Source organism: Meriones unguiculatus, chromosome 6, assembly GCF_030254825.1.
Source record: "Meriones unguiculatus strain TT.TT164.6M chromosome 6, Bangor_MerUng_6.1, whole genome shotgun sequence".
NCBI classification, from domain to species: domain Eukaryota; kingdom Metazoa; phylum Chordata; class Mammalia; order Rodentia; family Muridae; genus Meriones; species Meriones unguiculatus.
Window position 1 is genome coordinate 2,875,835 of NC_083354.1, and position 20,772 is coordinate 2,896,606.

A 20,772-nucleotide genomic window follows, 5' to 3' on the forward strand; every position below is an offset into this window, starting at 1 on the left:
AATATTCAATAAAAGGACATTTTATAAAAATTCAGAGTATAAGAAGGCAATAAAAATAGAATCTCAGAACATATTAGTCAAGATAGTCTGAGTACAAAATTTAAAGTTCCTTACCAGATGAATGACTTGAACCAAGCATTTAGTTTTCTCAAGTCTGAGTTTCCACATCTATAAAGAGAGATATGACCTAGTTCAAAGCTTGTCAAAACTAAATAAATCATATATTAAAGCTATTAGTGGTAGCATACAGGCAGTCCAACTGACCTGCCTTCAGGAGCCCTTCAGGGCTCTAGCAACCTCTGACGTCATCACCTGCCAGGTGCGCTTCAGGTGTGTGCTGGATAAAAAAATTCTTATAAGCTACAAGGTCAGATGGACTCCAGATAAGTACTACCAATCAGCAGTCTAAGTTTCCCAACTATTGTCTATTTCAGAGGGTGGGATTCTACCCCCTTTCCTTAATTTTGGGACTCCCCTCCCCCAACTACCAAAACCATGGGTCCAAAAGTTTCAAATGTTCACCTAAAGAAGAAATTTCTCCCTAACCTACTTAACTTTGTCTTCTGCCCAAATGTATGTATATGCATCCAGCATCCTGTCAAGTCCAGGTGCTTTCCCACAGCCAAGGCAGCTATCCATAGGTGCTCCAGTCTGACCTTGTAGATTTAGTCAGCTGGACCTGTATTTTCCTTCCTAGATGCAGATGTTCTCAAAGATCCTGGGCAGCAGTAAACAGCCAGCTCTCCCAGGACTGTGCCAGGGCCCCATTTGCTTAGGATCCTCAAAGATGCCCTATCCCTCAAGTCAGGAGGAAGCAGGTTTTTTGGTTTTGTTTTGCTTAATTTCAAGTTCTTTATTTCACATACCAGTTATCAACACACATCCTACTGAGTGGTCTTTTTGAACACAATGTTCTCATTCCTGCCTGCTCATTTTAAATTAAATAAAAAGTGTATCAAAGCAGATGCTGAGGCTCGTAGCCAAACTTTGGGCTGAGTGCAGAGAATCTTGTGAAAGAAGGGGAAGATAGAAAGACCTGGAGGGGACAGAAGCTCCACAAGGAGAGCAACAGAACCAAGAAATCTGGCACAGGGGTCTTTTCTGAGACTGATACTCCAACCAAGGACCATGCATGGAGATAACCTAGAACTCCTGCACAGATGTAGCCTATGGCAGCTCAGTATCCAAGTGGGTATCCTAGTAAGGGGAACAGGGACTGTCTCTGACATGAACTCAGTTGCTGGCTCTTGGATCACCTCCCCCTGAGGGGGAAGCAACCGTATCAGGCCACAGAGGAAGACAATGCAGCCAGTCCTGATGAGACCAGATAAGCTAGGGTCAGAATGGAAGGGAAGGAGGACCTCCCTTATCAGTGAACTTGGAGAGGGACATGGGAGGAGATGAGGGAGGGAAGGTAGGGTTGGGAGGGAATTAGAGAGAGGGCTACAGCTGGGATACAAAGTAAATAAACTGTAATATATATATATATATATATATATATAATTAAAATTTTAAAAAATGAGGAATGTTGGTGAGATTTAGCTGGCCCTTCACGGGCCTGGCGATATCTAAAGTGACAGCAGCCAGGTGCGCTGCCAGTAAAAAAAGGACCCGCCAGTCACTGCACACTCTCTTAATCTCAGTCTGGTCTGTCTTTTATCTGTTTCTCTTGATCTGTCTCTTCAGTATTTCTGTCTCTTTTTATCTCTACTCTCAGGGCTCACTTAGGCTTTAACCCTCTTACCTTCCTCCCAAATAAACCTCCTTATACCAGACCTATTGTGTGTCATGTAATTCCTTACATATATTATAATAATCCTAATGTTTGTGATAGAAAATGCTAAAAGCAATCCCGTTATTGCTTCCATTTAAATCAACACAATACTAGGAAATATGCTAATTATGGGGAAATACATTATAATTAAGCATTGGTTGTAGCTGTGAGTTGTTGGCAACAAAGTATGAAACTCACTCTCTTATCATAAATGGTTTTGTGAACACAAATTAAAATGTAGCTCTTTTTAAAATATGCTTGTTTGTGACTTTACTAGTCAAACTCTTTGAGTTTCACATCAATGGATTCAAGCAATGACCTGATGGAAACATTCAGGACAGAAAATAATACACCTGTACTCTTTCTTTTCTTCCTCCACCCCCTTTTTTTTGGCACAGGGTGTGGGTGGGGTTTTCTGGGAATTGAACCCAGATCTCTTTAATACTAATATGCATTCTACCACCAAACTATACCATTAGTCCTCTCTGGACTTTTTTTCATGTCATCACCCACTAACTGATATAGTATAATAATTATTCTAACAGTATTTACATTTTAAGTACCTTGAAGTGATTAAACATGTATAGGAAGATGTGTTTAGGCTATTTATAAATATAACACAGTCATTCAAAAGGAGCCCGAGTCGTTGCAGGTTTGGCATGAGTAGGCCTGGGGCTCCAGGAATTGCTCCCTTGGAGAGAATAGAAAATGACTGCACTTAACACATCTATTGATGATTTGAGTAATGGGTGCAGCCATACTTAGAGGTAAGATCACAAACAAGATCCACAACTAAGGTACAGAACACTTCCATGCATCCTAAACTGACCACCATATAACCACTTCTGTCTCTTCCATAAATGATTTCTGTTTATTTTATTTTTTTTTAAATCCCAGTCTTCTATGAAACAAACTACTTCATTTAACTTGGTACTATGCTGCCATCAAAATCATGTTGAAATTTAATTCCTAATAGGAGGTATTAAGAGGTGTGATCACTGGTCATTAGGTCACCGTGGCTATGCCTTCATCTGTGGATTAATCCATTATTAATGAGTAAAACTATTCATAGGTTTACTGGTTTACCCCAAGACTGGGTCTACTATAAGAATCATTTTGGCTTCCTTAACCCATGTGAGGTACAGCCTCAGGACTCTGCTATGAGTTCCCACCAGCAAGAGAGACCTCATCAGATGTGATGCCTTAACTCTGGACCTCCCAGCCACCATAACCTTGCACTGAACAAAATTTACTTTATAAATTACTCAGTGTACAACACTGTAGCTTTAGGCCCTAGAAAGTTGAAATAAAAAATTCTGATTTATTTTCTTAAAGTGAAACAGGCAAATCATAATGACATTCTAATCTCTAAATCTTTGAGAAGTCATTAACAGTAGTTTTTCTGATTTGATCTATAGCACCATTTGAAAATTTAGTTAGTTCTTTTAGACGGACAATTCAGACAAATTGGAGTGGAATTTCATTAAACATGATTAGAGTGGTATTATTTCTCTTTCAAAAAATGAAAAATGAAGCAATATAGTTGTTTATGCAAAGAATAAAAACAGGTACTACACATTTATTTTCTATTTCACGGTAGAAACAATTCTAGAAACTAAGTGCTCCATCAGAGCACATACACTTTTAAGTTTCATTTAAATGGTTATAAAAAGTAAGTAGAATTCCTAACAGTCATACAAAGACGGTTTGTTCAGTTTAGTGCTGGCTGCATTCTCCTAAGCCACAACAAGAAAACAGGATGGCTGATTACTCACTTCTTGCAAAGATGTATTATTTACTATGTGCATGCTTATCTGTGTATGTGTAGCATATAACCGTGATACTCTTAGAGGCCAGAGGTGGTGTCAGATCCCTGGAGCTGCAGATGCAGCAGGCTGTGAGCCCCTCACTATATTTCTAGGAGCCAAACTCAGGCCCTCTATCTACAAGAGCAGAAAATCCCCAATTACTCTTTTTAGAGAGTCATCTGAGGGCTATTTTTAATCACAGTGCAAGTATATAAATGAATTTTGACAAATACCCAGCAAATGAGGAAATATGCCCTTCTTGGCCATGAAAGGAGAAAAAAAGCTCTGTATCAATTAGTTGTTCTTACCAAATGTTTTGACTAACCATAAAAATTTATCATTTAGTAACTACTAAAATTTCCGAGTTTCAATATTTACTTGACAGTAAATATTTAACCAATTATAGAGTTAACAAACTCATGAAACTAGCCACTCCAGAGAATTGGAAGATGATGAAAGAAAAATTTTAAAAGCTTTTTAATAACTAAAAAATGATAGAAAACCAAACATAGCAGGAATCCACAAATACAGGCTTTGCCCTGTATCCTTAGTATGATTCAACAAGTCATACATTTAGTGTAATCTCAAACTCTAGACAAGTGACAAGATATCTTCAGCCTTTCCTCTGTGTGGCATCCATGTTCCAGTCCTAATCATCTTACAAAGACAGGACCTTTCCATATGCAGCAGAGGTAGCAGCATCCGAGAAGCCTTGCAGTGCATTTACTGATGTTTGTGTGCTTTCTGTATTCAGTTCATATTATTTCATTTTATCCTGACACAGGTACTATTAGTATTCTTACTAACACATTGAAAACGGAGGCATAAACATATAGGTCAGGAATAGCAGAGTTGGATATTTAAACTCATCCCAGTTCGGCTAAACCACTATTCTTTCACTCATGAGACTTTTCCTTTTCAAACACCCTCCTCAGAATTCACAAGAGATGAGCCTCTGTAATTTCTACCATGAAAAATTCCAACTCTACTTCTTTTTTAAATGCTTGAACTTGAGTAATGGTGGAGAAAATCATCTAACCTAATTGGTTGGCAGTATTACTGTCCTAACCCAGTGATTTTTCTCATAGTTAGAACAACTATTTCATATCTTTTCTTCTCCAATCTCTTAACAATATATTTTTTCCTTCATTACCAAAGATTTACCTCAAATATAACTGAGAGAGAAGTATGGTAGTAGAGGCTTGTAAAGTCAGCTACTCAGGAGGCTGAGGTGGAGGTCAGCCTGAATCTAGAGGTCTGGGCAGTGAGCAAAACCAAACCCAACCCAACCCAACCCAACCCAAACAAAACAAAACAAAATAAAATAAAATATGCAATTAATTAAAAAAAAGGTGGGGGGGAACAGGAGGCATGAGAAATGCTTTTGATTCCCCTCCAGGAAACCTACACCAAGTTTGTCCTATACCTATATTCCCTGCTGTCCCTGTTAGGAACAAAAGAGCTTTCCACTAAAGGTCCTCCTCTTTGCTGTGGTCTAGATTTCTTTCCCTTTTGTATGCTCTGAGTCATTATTATTTCATTCCCCTCTACCTGGCTTTAACAGTGACTTCTACATAGAACCATTTTCTTTCTAGCCCTGAGTATGAAATAAAAATTCATCACTTTCCCTGGACTTCCACAGATCCTCTGGTAGGAAATCAGTGCAAAAGTTTATGAAAAGTTTTCCACACCCAATGTTTCATTTCCTTATCCTCTATTTACAATTTAGTCAGCTCAAAAATGTCTTATGCCACAGTCCTTCCAGGAAACGACCTACATAAATGTCAGCAAGTCAACAGTTACCTTTCTAGTCATTCTTCTTACTCACTCTAATAACATCACACTTTGTTTTTGGCTTCCTAGACTGCACTCAGGATGTGTTCCTATGTCTCAGCACTCATTTCTGTATATGTTGGCTCCTGTTTTTTATTTATTCTTTTTTCTTTTACTAATATTATTATTATTATTTATAATTTATTCACTTGTATCCAGTTGTAGCCTCCTCCCTCATCTCCTCCTGGTCCCAGCCTCCCTCCCTTTTCATGCCCTATCCCTCTCCCCTAGTCCACTGAAATAGAAAGTCCTTCTTCGCTATTGTCTGAACCTAGCCTATCAGGTCTCATCATGACTGCTTGGATTCTCTTCCTCTGTGGGCTAGCTAGGTTGCCCCACTAAGGAGAAGTGATCAAGGCAACCGAGTTCATGTCAGAGATTGTCTCTTCTCCCCTTACTAGCAAACCCACATGGAAACTGAGCTGTCTAAGGGCTACAGCTGAGCTGGGGATATAGGTCCTCTCTATGCATGGTCTTTGGTTGATGCATCATTCTCTGCAGTCCCCCCTGGGCCCAGCATTTTTTGGTTTTCTTGGTCTCCTTAAACTGAAGAAGATATCAGAAGATAGAAAGATCTTCCAAGCTCATGGATTGCTAGGATTAAGAGTAAAAATGGCTGTCCTACCAAAAGCAAGCTACAGATTCAATGCAATTCCCATCAAAATACCAACACAACTCTTTACAGACCTTGAAAGAACAATTCTCAACCTCATACAGAAAAACAAAACAAAACAAAACAACAACAACAAAAAAACCCAGAATAGCTAAAACCATCCTGTACAATAAAACAACTTCTGGAGGTATCTCCATCCCTGATCTCAAGTTGTACTAGAAAGCAACAGTAATACAAACAGCATTGTACTGGCATAGAAACACATGGAGGATCAATGGCTTCGAACTGAAGACCCAGAAATAAACCCAAATACCCAAGGACACCTGATTGCTGACATAGAAGCCAAAACCATCCAATGAAAAAAAGACAGCATCTTCAACAAACAGTGCTAGTCTAACTGGATGTCTACATGTAGAAAAACGCAAATAGAACCATATTTATCACCCTGCACAAAACTAAAGTCCAAGTGGATCAAAGACCTCAACATAAAACTAGACACACTAAATCTATTAGAAGAAAAAGTGGGGAAGAGCCACTTTTGAATGCACTGGCACAGGAGACAACTTCCTGAAAGAACACTAAGAGCCCAGGCTCTAAGATCAATAATCAATAAATAGGACTTCATGAAACTGAAAAGCTTCTGTAAACCAAAGGACACTGTTGTCAGAACAAAATGACAGCCTACAAACTGGGAAAAGATCTTCACCAACCCCACATCTGACAGAGGGCTAATATCCAGAATATATAAAGAGCTCAAGAAGTTAAACACCAACAAACCAAAATAATCCAATTAAAAATGGGGTACAGAGCTAAATAGAGAATTCTCAATAGAGGAATACTGAATGACAGAGAAACACTAAAGAAATGCTCTATGTGCTTAGTCATCCGGAAAATGCAAATCAAAACAACTCTGAGATTCCATCCCACACCCTTCAGAAAGGCTAAGATCAAAAACTCAGTGACAATACATGCTGGAGAGGATGTGGAGAAAGGGGAACACTCCTCCATTGCTGGTGGGAATGTAAACTTGTAAAACTGCTTTTATTTATTAACTGTGGAAGTACTTTAAGGCTCACTTTACAACCCTTATGCCCCCAAGTTATTTCTTCTAGTCTCACAGCTTTAAACAGTCTGTTTACAGATACAGCCTCAATGTACAGTTACCACTTTCCTCTTCTATTATAGCTAAACAGTTAGAGATGAGCACTGCACCTACTTCTGTTCCCAAGTCTCTAGGCTCCATCTTCCACAGAGTAGCCATGTTGTTTCTTTGCTGAAAATCTGCCAATGGTTTTTCTCTGATGTAATAATAATATCTTAACTATGTACATCAAAATAGCATATTTTGTACCCTAGGCATTTTGGTCCTGTTACTCCCTTAGAAGTTAGGTCAATTTCTTATGTGAATTTTTTTTTTCTGCTCCTCCAGACATAGGAAATCATTGCAAAACCTTTGTGATTAAGTTGCCTTCCCCAAGCTCACATTCTTCATTCTACCTACACCGTCACATTATTCCTTGACTAGTGCTTATAATCTGAAATTGTTCTGTTTGCTTTTCCTGTCCATCATCTTTTGAAAGAGGCTGGAAACTTTTCTGACTAGTTCATTTCTGCATCTGCAGCTTTATAAGTGACCAGCAGCACACCTTCAAATATTTGGAATAAATGATTCACTGAATAAAACACAGTCCACAAATCATTTCAGTTTTTTTTTTCTCTTGGGAAAAACTGTTAAAACAACAACAAAACATACAAACAGCAGGAGAACAACCATCACATTCCTCTTCTTCACTTAGCTCAGCTAGACATTCCCTTCAAATACAGACAACATTTGTATGACCACAAGTGCTCTACAAACCAACCAACCAACCAACCCTCAAAGACTCCTTTAGGAATACTTAAGAAAACATGGCTTACCTAGTTATTTAAAAATGTACTAGAGTCATCTTTATTGAGCACAATTATATATAAATGGAGCACAAGAAAATAATTTATGATAGTCTCTGAAGTCAAATATATATTAACATTAATCAGATAAAGAACTAGAGGAAACATACTATACTTTAAAATACTTCTATTTGCAAATGTGCATGAATATACATATTTACATAATGTGGTATTTTAGTATGTATGCAACACATAAAATGCTCCCATCAACTGAAGCTTTTAATCACCCTCAGACATTTATTATTTCTTTGTGCCTGGAGCACTCAAAACCTTGTCTAGTAGCTATTTTGAAATACAAAATTAATTGTTCTCAATGGAACTGAAAACTGTGCTATAGTGCTACTATCCATGTGTATCCTTATACCTTCCAGCCACTCCTCCTCTTACCATTATGCTTTTCTTGACTTCTATGAAGTTAATATTTCATTTCCACATATAAGCAAGAATGTGCTACTTTGTCTTTCTGTGCCTGATTTATTCTAGTTGATGCACTATTCTTCAGGCCTCTGTGTTGGAGCAAATAAAGGAACTTCATTTTTAGGGTTAAATAACGTTCATTTTCTCATCTATACTTCAGATTATGAACACCTAGATTGATTCCACATTTAGCTAATGTAAATAATGCCTCAATAAACACTCAAGTGCAAGAACCTTAACATAATGATTTCCTTTACTTGGATATAGTCCCAGAAATGGGGTTGCTAGATCAGATGATGTATGTATGCACTTTTAGTTTCCTCAGGAATCTAAGTTCTGTTTTTATAATGATTATATGAGTTTACATTTCCACTGCAATGATTAATCTTGCCAACTTCATTTGATTTGGAATCAACTAAAAAATATCACTCTGTATTGATCTGTGAGGGTATTTCCAGGAAGGACTAACAGTGGGGAGAAGACCTACCAGAGTGGGTGGCACCTTCTGAAGCGGTCCAGATATAAAGAGGTCTAAGGAAAAAGCAATGCTACTTGCTTGCTTTTTCCCTTCCACTTCTTGCTATTAAGTGTACCTATCCCATGGCCCTTACTACTACCAGCCTTTGCTGGCATCAGAACCCATCTTTGGCCTTCCAATGTGGAGTGAAGAGCAGTATTTCTCCAGAAATCCTCCAGGCCTTCAGTGTCAGGTTGGGAATGCTCAAGAGGCTCCAGCTTTTTGAAATGAGCAGCTACTATTTTCTCAGCCTCTTGTGTATGCAGACAGTCAATGATGGACTACTGTGTAAGGAATTTAATAACTCACACTTTATAGTAAATATCAATTCGATCCATTCTGTTCTTCTAGAGCACTGGCTCTCAACCTGTGGTCTGTGACTCCTTTGACAACCCTCTATCTCCAAAAATATTTATAATTCATAACAGTAACAAAATCAGGCCAGGAGTGGTGGTGCACACCTTTAATCCCAGTACTCGGGAGGCAGAGGCAGAGGCAGAGGCAGGCAGATCTCCATGAGTTTGAGGCCATCCTGGTCTACAAAGCAAGTCCAGGATAGCCAGGTCCACACAGAGAAACCCTATTTTGAAAAAACCAGGGTGGGATTGGAAGGGAATGAGGGAGGGGGCTACAGCTGGGATACAAAGTTAATAAACTGTAACTAATATAAAAAATAAAAAATTTAATTAAAAAAAGAAAAAACAAAAACAAACACAAAAAGTAGCAAAATTACAGTTATGAAGTAGTAATGAGAATAATTTTATGGTTGGTGTCACTACAATATGAAGAACTATATTAAGGGGTTGTAGCAGTAGGAAGGTTGAGAACCAGTGGTTTACAGAAACTTGGCCAATATATCCAATTAACAGCATACTTCTCATTTTTCTCTATCTTTGTCAGCACCTATTTTTCATATCATAAACAGCTACTCTAATTTAGATGGGAAGATGTTATCCTGTAGTTTTAATTTCCATCTTCTTGATTATTATTAGCAATGTTAAATATTTTTCAAATGCTTATTGACTAGTTACATATTTTATGTTGATAAATGCCTATTTTTAGGACTAGAGGGATAGTTTAATTGGTAAAATAATTGCCGTGCCAGCATCAGGGCCTGATACTGATCTGCAAATTTCACTTAGTTGGCATGATTATAATCTAACCACTTTAAAGGTAGAGATGCAGATGTTGACCAATCTGACTAGCCTATTTGAAGAGATGCTGATCAGTGAGAGCCTCTAACTCAGATGAGCACAAAACAAAAGGATATACAATGCCTGAGGAATGGCCACTGATGTTATCCTCTGGCTTCCATATGAACAAATACTGCAACGCATAACCAAGCACTATAATAGAGATTGTTTTTAGACATCACATATGTATGTGTGTGTATTTTTTCCCTAGTGTGCTTATCTAAAATAAATAAATAAATAAAACCAACCAAAAAAAAAATACCCCCCTCAAAAATACAAAGCAGAGGAAAATGAAATTATGCTTTCCTATCTTTTAAGTAATTCTTTCTGAATGTTGATTTAACAGGGGCCATAAGTCAACTCCAAATAATACAAACATTCCACTAATTTCTTGCATATATATACGTATATATATATATATATACGTATATATGCACATATATATTTAGATTGACACAAGAAGTTAGGGTCATTGAGGAAGAAGGACACTCAAAGAGAAGATGTCCCCCAGAAAACTGGCCTATGGGCAAGGCTGTGGGCAATTCCTGATTAATGATTGATATAGGAGGGTCAAGCCCATTTAGGTGGTGCCATCCTGAGGCAGGTAGTCCTGAATTGTATAAGAAAGCAGGCTGAGCAAACTATGAGGGGCGAGACAGTTAGCACTTTTCCTCCATGACTTCTTCCTCAGCAGCTCTAGGTTCCTGCCTTGAGTTCCTGCCCTGAATTCCTCCAAAGATGGGAATGTGACCAGAGAGTTGTAAGATGAAATAAACTCTTTCCTCTCAAAGTTGATTTTGGTCTTGGTGCTTTATCACAGCAATAGAAACCTAACCAAGCCACTGTTCAATACTGATAGTGCTTCCAGTAAACTAATAAGGCAAAATGATTACAAGTTAAGATAGGGAAGGCTTTGGTTTTGTGATTTTTATAAAACATTAATTCTAATTCAGTAAGTGACATGGGGGAAGAACTCTGTGCATTGCGCATTAAAAAGACAGTCTATTGTTTGTCCAGGTGAGGTAGTGTGTGCCTGTAATCCAAGCACTGAGGAGGCAGAGGCAGAAGCAGAAGCAGACAGATCTCTGTGAGTTTGAAGTCTGCCTGGTCTACATAGTGAGTTCCAGGACTACACAAGTGGGGGAGTAGACGGGGGCATGACGACAATCTAGTCTCCTGAGGAAATAATCCTGATGTGAAATTATGTTTCCCAGTGGAATAAAATCTGCCCAAATGTAAGTGTGCCCAGGGCACATGTATGGGTTATGTGCATTCTTTTTTTTTTTTTTTTTTAATTTTATTTTATGTACATTGGAGTGAAGGTGTCAGATCCCTTGGAACTGGAGTTACAGACAGTTGTGAGCCGCCATGTGGGTGCTGGGAATTGAACCCGGGTCCTTTGGAAGAGCAGACAGTGCTCTTAACTGCTGAGACATCTCTCCAGCACCCAGCTGTGTGCATTCTTAATGAGATGAAGGATGCACACTAGCACACATAAAAAATGGTTTTTAAGACCTAAAAGATAGGCTAAAAAAATGTTGGCAAATATACATACAATTCATCAGAAGGTTCATTGTGAGATGACAAAATACTTGAGAAAACAAATAATTTAAGGAAGCTTCTCACATTTTGGGGAATCCGATGAACAACACTGATAACTTAATTGCATAGTCTAGTTTAGTCATATATATTGGTACTTGCTACACCTGTACAAACTAGTAGTATGTATTACTTACAACTATGAAACCCAAATAATCCCAGCTTTGGGATACAGCATGCTTTTTAAGAATCCATACTTTAGACAGCATCTTCAACAAATGGTGCAGGTCAAACTCTATGCAAAAGAATGAAAATAGATCTATATCCATCACCTTGCACAAAACTATAAATAGATCAAGGACTTGATAGACTGGATCCAACAGAAAAGGAATTAGTGAATAGGCTTGAACTCACTGAACAGGAAAAGACTTTCTAAACAGGATACCTAGAGCACAGGCATTAAGACCAACACTTAATAAATGGGGCTTCAAGAAGCTAAAATGCTTCTGTATAATATAAATAAAAACAAAAGCAACAACAAAAACCTGAACATCAAAAAAAACCCAAATAACCCAATTTCAGAAATGGGGTTTAGAACTAAACAGAGTTTTCTAAACACAAATGACTGAGAAACATTTAAAGAACTGTTCAACATCCTTAGTCATCAGGGAAATGGAAATCAAAACTACTTTTAGATTTCATCTGACTCTAGTCAGAATTGCCAAGATCAATAAAACAAATGACAGCACATGGTAGAGAGGATGTTGGGAAATGGGAACACTCATTCATTGCTGATGGGAGTACAAACTCGTACAGCCACTATGGAAGTCAGGACAGAGGTTGCTCAAAAGCAAAGCAAAACAAAATAACAACAAAAAACCCTGAGACTAAATCTACCACAATATCCAGATAGATCACTCTTGAGGATATACCCAAAGGACACTACATCTTACTACAGAGATGCTTGCTATCCATGTTCACTGTTTCTATAATCTTATTAGTCAGAAGCTGGAAATAGTCAAGATATCCATCAACTGATAAATAATGACAATATGGTACATTTCACAACAGACTCTAACTTAGCTATATTAGGAAATAGGAAATTTGCAGGTAAATCGATGAAACTTAAAAACAAGCATCTTGAGCTAGGTAAGCCAGACCCCAGAAGACAAATACTGCATGCTTTCTCTTATATTTTGATGTTAGTTTTAAGCTTTAGATATGTGTGTTTCAATCAGAATAAAAAAACAGAGGTTAGAGAGCTAGTAAAGGACTGGAGGAGAGGAGAGAAAGACTTAAAATATGAGAAAGACATAAAATATAGTGTTATAAAGAGATAAATGGGGAAAGTAGGAGGATTAAGCAGGGAAGGGGAGGGGAGGGCAGGGTTAAAGAGGGAATATAAGGAGGGACAACTAACACTAAAGGCCTTTTAAAAAGCCATATGGAGTAGAAGCTTCCTAAATATATATACACACATCAAAGAAATTTAAATGAAATCACCATATAATAGGGAAGACAATGCCCAAACTAGTTATCTTATGCCACAAATAAAAACCTTGTGTCTTGCTGAGTCATTGGGATACATAGACTCTTAAACATCATAGGCTCTTTCCAAGATTATTTTTTACTATACAGAATCTGACGGGAAGGCCCTATTGCTGAAGACACACTTGTTATTGAACATGAAGAAATCAAGCTGGTCTCCTACTAGAAGATTCACCTTTACTGACTAGCATTCATGGTATTGAAAGGTACTTTGCATACTACCAGAGGACACAAAGAAATTATCAATATCACCCAACGACAAACTCTGAGATGTATAATAGCAATATGCTGGCAATGGTGGCCTAAGCACTTTTGACTGGATTTAAGTCTCACTTTCCCTCACTGTTGACTGGATTGGAATAGATGGTGATTATTAACACAGAGACCCACAACTAGACAATGTGCAGAGTGAGACTTTGGAGCACTCAGATCTAAATAGGACGTCTGTATCAATCAAACTGCTCACCTCATGGCTCAGGGATACATATGGAAGATGAAGAGAGACAATTTTAAGAGCCAGAGGTGGTAGATAGCTCCAAAGAAAGTGTTTTCCAGGTACAACAAGGCTGATACACTTATGAACCCACAGTGTAACAGACCTACAAAAGTTCAAACAAGCAAAAAATCCCAGCATGCCAAAGGGAGGTATACACAAAGTACCATCTTTAACCACTGACACCTGAGGGGAAAGGGAAAATCAGTTTTCTCCAATGGCGTATCACTGGTTATATCAAACATGCTCTGGGGCAGGCTCCATGTCCAGAAGTAGTTGGCCAACACAAAAAGAAACCCCTAGTCTCCGTTGCCTTTGTTTGTTTGTTTTTGAGAGAGACAGAGTCAGAGACAGACAGACAGCTAATACCTGAGTGTGAGAGAGTGCTAGCGAGCATAAATGAGTGCAAAGACTATGAAGTTGGGTGGGTAAGGAGGTGGGTAAGTCCAGTGTGTAGTAAGGGGAAGTAATATGATGAAATATATTGTATGAAAATAATTTTAATAGAAAAAGAAAAAATACTATCTTTCAGTTACTATTTGCTAGTATTAAATGTTTTATTTCATTGTATACATATCGTTTACCTATGAAGAAGAGATTTTTAGATGATAAGGAAAGACAGCCTGAGAATATTAAAATAGTACATTTATAAAAATCTAAATTATCTACATAGACCAAATACAATTATGCTTGAGCATGTAAATGATTGGACAAAATATTACACAGAAATGTACTAGCATATTAGTGGAGAAACAGAGGTAAGAAATAAAGTCCACATAGCACATATCACGCATTTACACATCAGTCCACTCAAAGGAATGGGAGAATATGTGGAGGAAAGTCTTGCAGGACTTCTGGAAAGCAAGCAGAACTGTTAGTAGCACCTACGCCTCCCCAGCTGTACAAACTGGTATTTTGGTGATCAGAAAGATTTGCTTTTGGAACAGTTTTAACAATGTGCACAAATGTGCCTGTTTCAGAGTGAACTTCTATCCATAGATCCTGAATATTTCACATTTAAATTTCAGCAGAATCCTGTGTTTTCATTAACATCATGTACTCCAAGAGCCATTTACTTTTTACAAGTAGAAAGTAGAGCACATTACTCCCCTCAGGAAGTTCAGAAAGGTAAATCTGATAATCCACCTGAAGCATTGTAGTTTTCTCAGCATATAAGAAATGCCCTTGTTATAATTGTGATATTTTAATTTCTGGAAAGTGAAACACAAGTTCACAGTCCGATTACAAGTCTTTTATAGTAAGGGGACCCATATGTTTAATTCTATCATCCGTACTTCTCTCCCTGCGAGCAGTATCTCAGCTACTACTCTGCAAGACCTCCTCCCCTCACCTTGCTATCTTTTCAGGCTATGGTCCCTACTTCTTTTTGTCACCTGAAGCTTTACTATTAGATGATAGTTAACACTTCATGCTTCTGAATGACACCTTATGAGTCAGCTCCTGAGTTGCCTCAGTCTTTATTTCAATACCTTTTTTCAATTTTAGTGGCATGACTTAAGATACTATAGTACTTTGAATGTTCATTTGTTTTTTTTTTAAAGGCTTGTATTTTTTAACGTTGTAAGCAATCTAAAATTTACCATCTCACTGAGTGCATATTTTAGTAGTAATAAGTACATGCGAGTTGTAGAATCTATCACTTTCATCTTGAAAGCCTAAAATTCCCTATATCCATTAAACAATTTCCATTTCATCTTTCTGCCCCTGCTCCTGGCAACTCTTCAGGTTTTTGTTTATATGGATTTGATTACTACAACTTCCCATAAGCAAAAAACATAGAGCATTTGTCTTTTTACTATGCTAGACCTATTTCATTCAGCATCATGTCCTCAACATTTATTTACAATGTAGCATGTGCCAGCTTTTTCCTTTCAAGCTGAATAATATTCTATTACATGGAATATTGTGTTTGCTTTATCAATTTATTTGTAAACACACATTTAGGCTGTTTCCACCGCTCAGCTATCCTAAAAGCTGCTACAAACACTGGCATGCAAGCATCTCTTCAAGACTCTCCTTTCAGTTTCTAACTACCTATGGATTCAAAAGTGTGATTCCTAGACTACAGAGATAATTTTATTTTTATGTGTGTGGTGTACATTTGTGCTTATATGTATGCAGGCTCAACTGTGTACCTGTGCAGGTACACATACACATATGTGCATATATGAAGGTCAGAGGTTGACAGGCTTCAACTGAATCCTGAACCCACCTATGTGTGCTAGTCTAGACTGCTCTGAGGGAATCCCTCTCTAAGTTCTAAGCAGAACTACAGGCAGCCCACCAGGCCTACCCAGCATTTTAGTGGGTCCTGGAGAACCAAACCACAGGTGTATACTTGTGTGCTAAGTACTTTATCAGTACCCCGTATTTAATGCTTTGAGGAACTGTCATTATTTTCCAGTGTGGCTTGGCTGTACCATTTTATGTTCCTTATCCTTAACCACCACACACAAAGGTTCTAATTTTTCTATAGTTGCACTAACATTATTTTCTGGGCAGTGTTTTTTTTTTGTAATTAGCCACTATGAGGTGAGAGTAGTATTTCACTGCTGTTTTTATTTGTATTGTAACACTGAGCTTCTTTTCATGTTTATTAAGATCTTTGGAGAAATGTCTTTTTACATGCATGTGCTATATTTTTGTTGGGATGTGTGTAGTTGAGTTTAGTTCTTAATTTATTCTAGATTTGAATTTTATCCTGCTCCATGGGCTGTTTTCTCACACTGTTGTGTCTTTTGATTGCCTGTGCTTCTGATGTGTTATCTGAGACTCACTGCCATATGCAGTAAAGCCTTTCTCCTATGCTTTTGTTCTAGGATGAGTTTTTATGATTTCATGTCTTACATTTAGGTTTTAATTAATTAATTTTGGAGTGTGTAAGCATCAAATTTCATTTTTCTGCAAGTTGTCATATAGTTTTCCAACACCATTTGTTGAAGAGGTTGTCCTTTACATGCTGGGCAATCTTGGCACTTTCATGTGACAACATTTGACTATACACACAGATTATTTTTTTGTTTTTTATATATATTTTAAATTCTTTATTAATTAGACTTTATTCACTTTGTATCCCTCCCTGTGGTTCCCTCCCTCCTCCTGTTCCAATTCCTCCCTTCCTCCACCCTCTGAATGCATGCCCCTCCCCAAGTCCACTGATAGGGGAGGTCTTCTTTTCCTTTCTTCTGATCCTAATCAATTAGGTCTCATCAGGAGTGGCTGCAGTGTCTTCTTCTGTGGCCTGGTAATGCTACTTCCCCCTTAGGGGGAGGTAATTAAAGAGCAGGCCAATCAGTTCATGTCAGAGACAGTCCCTGATCCTATTACAATGGAACCCACTTGGATACTGAACTGCCATGGGCTACATCTGTGTAGGTGTCTTAGGTTATCTCCATGCATAGTCCTTGGTTGGAATATCAGTCTCAGGAAAGACCTCTGTGCTCAGATTTTTTGGTTCTGTTGCTCTCCTTGTGGAGTTCCTGTCCTCTCCAGATTTTACTGTTTCCCACTTCTTTCATAAGATTCCCTGCACTCTGCCCAAAGGTTGCCCATCAATCTCAGCATCTGCACTGATAGTCTGCAGGGCAGAGCATTTCAGAGGTCCTCTGTGTCAGACTCCTGACTTGTTCCCTCTTTTCTCCTTCTTCTGATGTCCACCTTTTTTGCCTTTTTGGATAGGAATTGAGCATTTTAGCAAGAGTCCTCCCTCTTGATTAGTGTCTTTAGGTGTACAGATTTTAGTAGGTTTGTCCTATATTATATGTCTCTATGAGTGAGTATATATATCGTGTGCATCTTTCTGCTTCTGGGATAGCTCACTCAGGATGATCTTTTCCAGATCCCACCATTTACCTGCAAATTTCATGATTTCCTTGTTTTTTATTGCTGAGTAGTATTCCATTGTGTAGATATACCACAATTTGTGCATCCATTCCTCCACTGAGGGACATCTAGGCTATTTCCAGCTTCTGGCTATTACAAATAAGGCTGCTACAAACATGGTTGAGCAAATGTCCTTATTGTGTACTTGAGACTCTTTTGGGTATATGCCTAGGAGAGGTATAGCTGGATCTTGAGGAAGCGCTATTCCTAGTTGTCTGAGAAAGCGCCAGATTGCTTTCCAGAGTGGTTGTACAAGTTTACATTCCCACCAGCAATGGAGGAAGGGGGCTCCCCTTTCTCCACAACCTCTCCAGCATGTGTTGTCTCTTAAGTTTTTGATCTTAGCCATTCTGATGGGTGTAAGGTGAAATCTTAGGGTCATTTTGATTTGCATTTCCCTGATGGCTAATGAGGTTGAGCATTTCTCCAAGTGTTTCTCTGCCATTCGATATTCCTCTGTACACACTGAGATTTATACTATGAGGTTCCACTTTATTCCACGGTCTCCGTCTTTATGTTAGTAATATGCTGTTTTCATTACTACGGCTCTTTAATTTTTTAAATTTAATTTCATTTATATATTTATTACAATTTGTTCACTTTGTATCCCGCTACAGCCTCCTCCCTTGTCTCCTCCCAGTCCCACCCTCCTTCCCTCTTCTCCTCCATGCCCTTTTCCTAGTCCACTAATAGAGGCGGTCCTCCTCCACTTCTATCCGACCCTAGTTTATCAGGTCTCATCAGGACTGGCTGCATCATCTTCCTCTGTGGCCTGGCAAGGCTACACCCCACAGGGTGAGGTGATCAAAGAATCAGCCACTGAGTTCATGTCAGAGATAGCCCCTGCACTCCTTATGAGAGAACACACTTGGAAACTGAGCAGCCAATAGGCTTCCTTTGAACAGGGGTTCTGAGAGTAGTGGTGTTTACAACTAATTGATCGTAGTCTTTTTTAAAGCTAGTTTTCTTTTGTCTGAAACACTAAATTCCCGCCTAGTTCCAACCCTATCAGGTGAGCACCTACTCAACTTTTAGGTCTCAGATCTTATGTAGTTTGAGAAGTCTTCCTGACCTTCCCACCCTCCCTCAATTAATTTCTTCCACCTTCAACTTCTACTTTATATTATCCCTCTATCACAGAGCTCAGCTTGGTCTTCTGTAACTGACTTGTGGCTCCCATGGTCACAATCTCAATGATAGAGGGGCCTCATCTGTAATTTTAGTTTTCACGACCACTCCTATCAAATGCTTCACCACAGTGCATAATCAATAACCATCATCAACACTGAACCGCAGTGTTTTTACCATGCTCTGCTGGTAGAAAGAATGAATAAAGTCTATGTACTGATTTAGAAAACACTTCCAAGATACATAAACTAAAAAAAAAAAAAGGAAGATATAGAAGTGCTTAGAAAGTTATAACTTACATAAGAAAGGCAGATATATATCAATTTGTGTATATATGATACCTCTCCAAAATAATAGTATAAAGTTGATTATCTTCCGGGGTCAGATGGAAGTCAGGTAAATGGAGGACGAGAAAAGAGTTTTCACTATATACTTTAAGAGACAGACAGAATGGGGGAGGTGAATAAATGGATTAAAGTAACAACAATGTGTTATTTCCTTTCTTTTTCATCTCACAAGAAAACAATCAAAATGAATAAGAGCTGTATCTTCAATGCGACTTGTGAACTCAATTACACCTCTGCCCAGGGCTAGAAAGTATGGCCGCTCCTCCTCTGATGTTCCTTGGATCATTCATTCTGGAGCTACTGCTTTTGTCAAAAGATAATCATACAACCCTGTAGAACAGTAGTTCTTAACCTGTGGGTTGTGACCCCTTGGGTGTCAAATGACACCCCTTTTGCAGGGGTTGCCTAAGACCACTGGAAAACACAGATATTTACACTGTAATTCAGAACAGTAGCAAAATTACAGTTGTGAAGTAGCAATGAATTTATGGTTGAGGGTCACTATATCATGAGGAACATTAAAGGGCTGCAGCATTAGGAAGGTTGAGAACCACTGCTCTATACACTCAGTTAGCGAGGAACCTTCCCCAACAGTGAAAAAACAAAAAGCAAAACCTGCAGTCATGTGTGTAAATCATCTCATAAGTGGATCCACTAACCACTGCAGCTCTGGCCAACAGGTGACTGCAATAACACCAGGGGTGGAGGTGGGGACAGTACTTCAAGGCCAAGTTCCTCTATCCTTTCTGAAAATAAAATAAAATAAAATAAAGCCTCAAAAACACTGATTTGTTACAGTATTTTAAGTCCGTAGGGCTTGAGATGATTTAGGTAATGGTTACATTTCACTGTTAGCTTGCTGGACTTGGAATCACCTACAAGACACACTTCAAGCCTTGTCTGTGTGGGAATTTACAAAAGGTTCCACTCTACGAGTGACAGCATCTCACAGAATGAGGTCCTAGACTAACGAGAGAAGGCTGAGGAAAGCAGCGAACCCCAGGGTTGTTTCTCTGCTTCTGTCTATGGACACAATGTGGCCAGCTGCCTCACCTTTGATCACACTCCTCCACAATGACTGTCTCTATGCTTAAGCTGCAAGCCAACATGACCCTTCCTCCATTAACCTGCTTCTTATCAGGTATTTGGTCACAGCAGTGAAAAAAAAAGTGACTAATACAATTTGACATACAGCAATACCTAACTAGAAGAATTTATTCACAAGTAACATTTTACTTTTTTTTTTTAAAGTATAAATTCTGCCAAATATAACTCAGTCCCCACTGAAAGCCTTGCCTGGGTACGAAAGATGACTAGTTCAGACTCTGTATCCTCCTCACTAGGGTAGGTTCTTGGCACACTTTGTTTTTCAGATAAGATACATGTTTGGTGTTTCTGGATTTTCTGCACTCTGTATGTATAATAACAGAGTGCTGAAAGTAGCTGCCAGTAAGATGCTTTGTTTCCTAGTATTCTCCTGAAAAAGACTGACAGATCTAATATGAATCCACAGAAAGTCAGTCACTTCTAAGCTTCAGTACTCTGTAATACATAAAATAAATGCATCATCAATGAAATGAAAACAAAAAAGGGGGGTATAGACTCTACACTCTAAAAGACACAGCATAGACAGTGGTTATCAGGTCACATTAAGCTAATTGCATCAAGTTATAGAATCAGGTAGGCCTGGAAAAGGCACTTTGAGGACTCTG

At 38.4% G+C, this 20,772-nt stretch overlaps 1 protein-coding gene across 7 annotated transcripts in view; it reads right to left on the minus strand.

The window, feature by feature from the left end:
* The window catches only part of Dop1a (DOP1 leucine zipper like protein A), a 105,751-nt gene that overhangs the window by 79,118 nt on the left and 5,861 nt on the right, over positions 1 to 20,772 (minus strand). For 6 of the 7 annotated variants that reach the window (XM_060384665.1, XM_060384662.1, XM_060384666.1 and 3 more), the window contains exon 2: positions 115 to 168. The exons of the other annotated variant lie outside the window; for it this stretch is intronic. The gene's annotated coding sequence lies outside the window, so the exon portion shown is untranslated. The remainder of the gene's footprint in view (positions 1 to 114; positions 169 to 20,772) is intronic. 7 annotated transcript variants of the gene reach the window in all.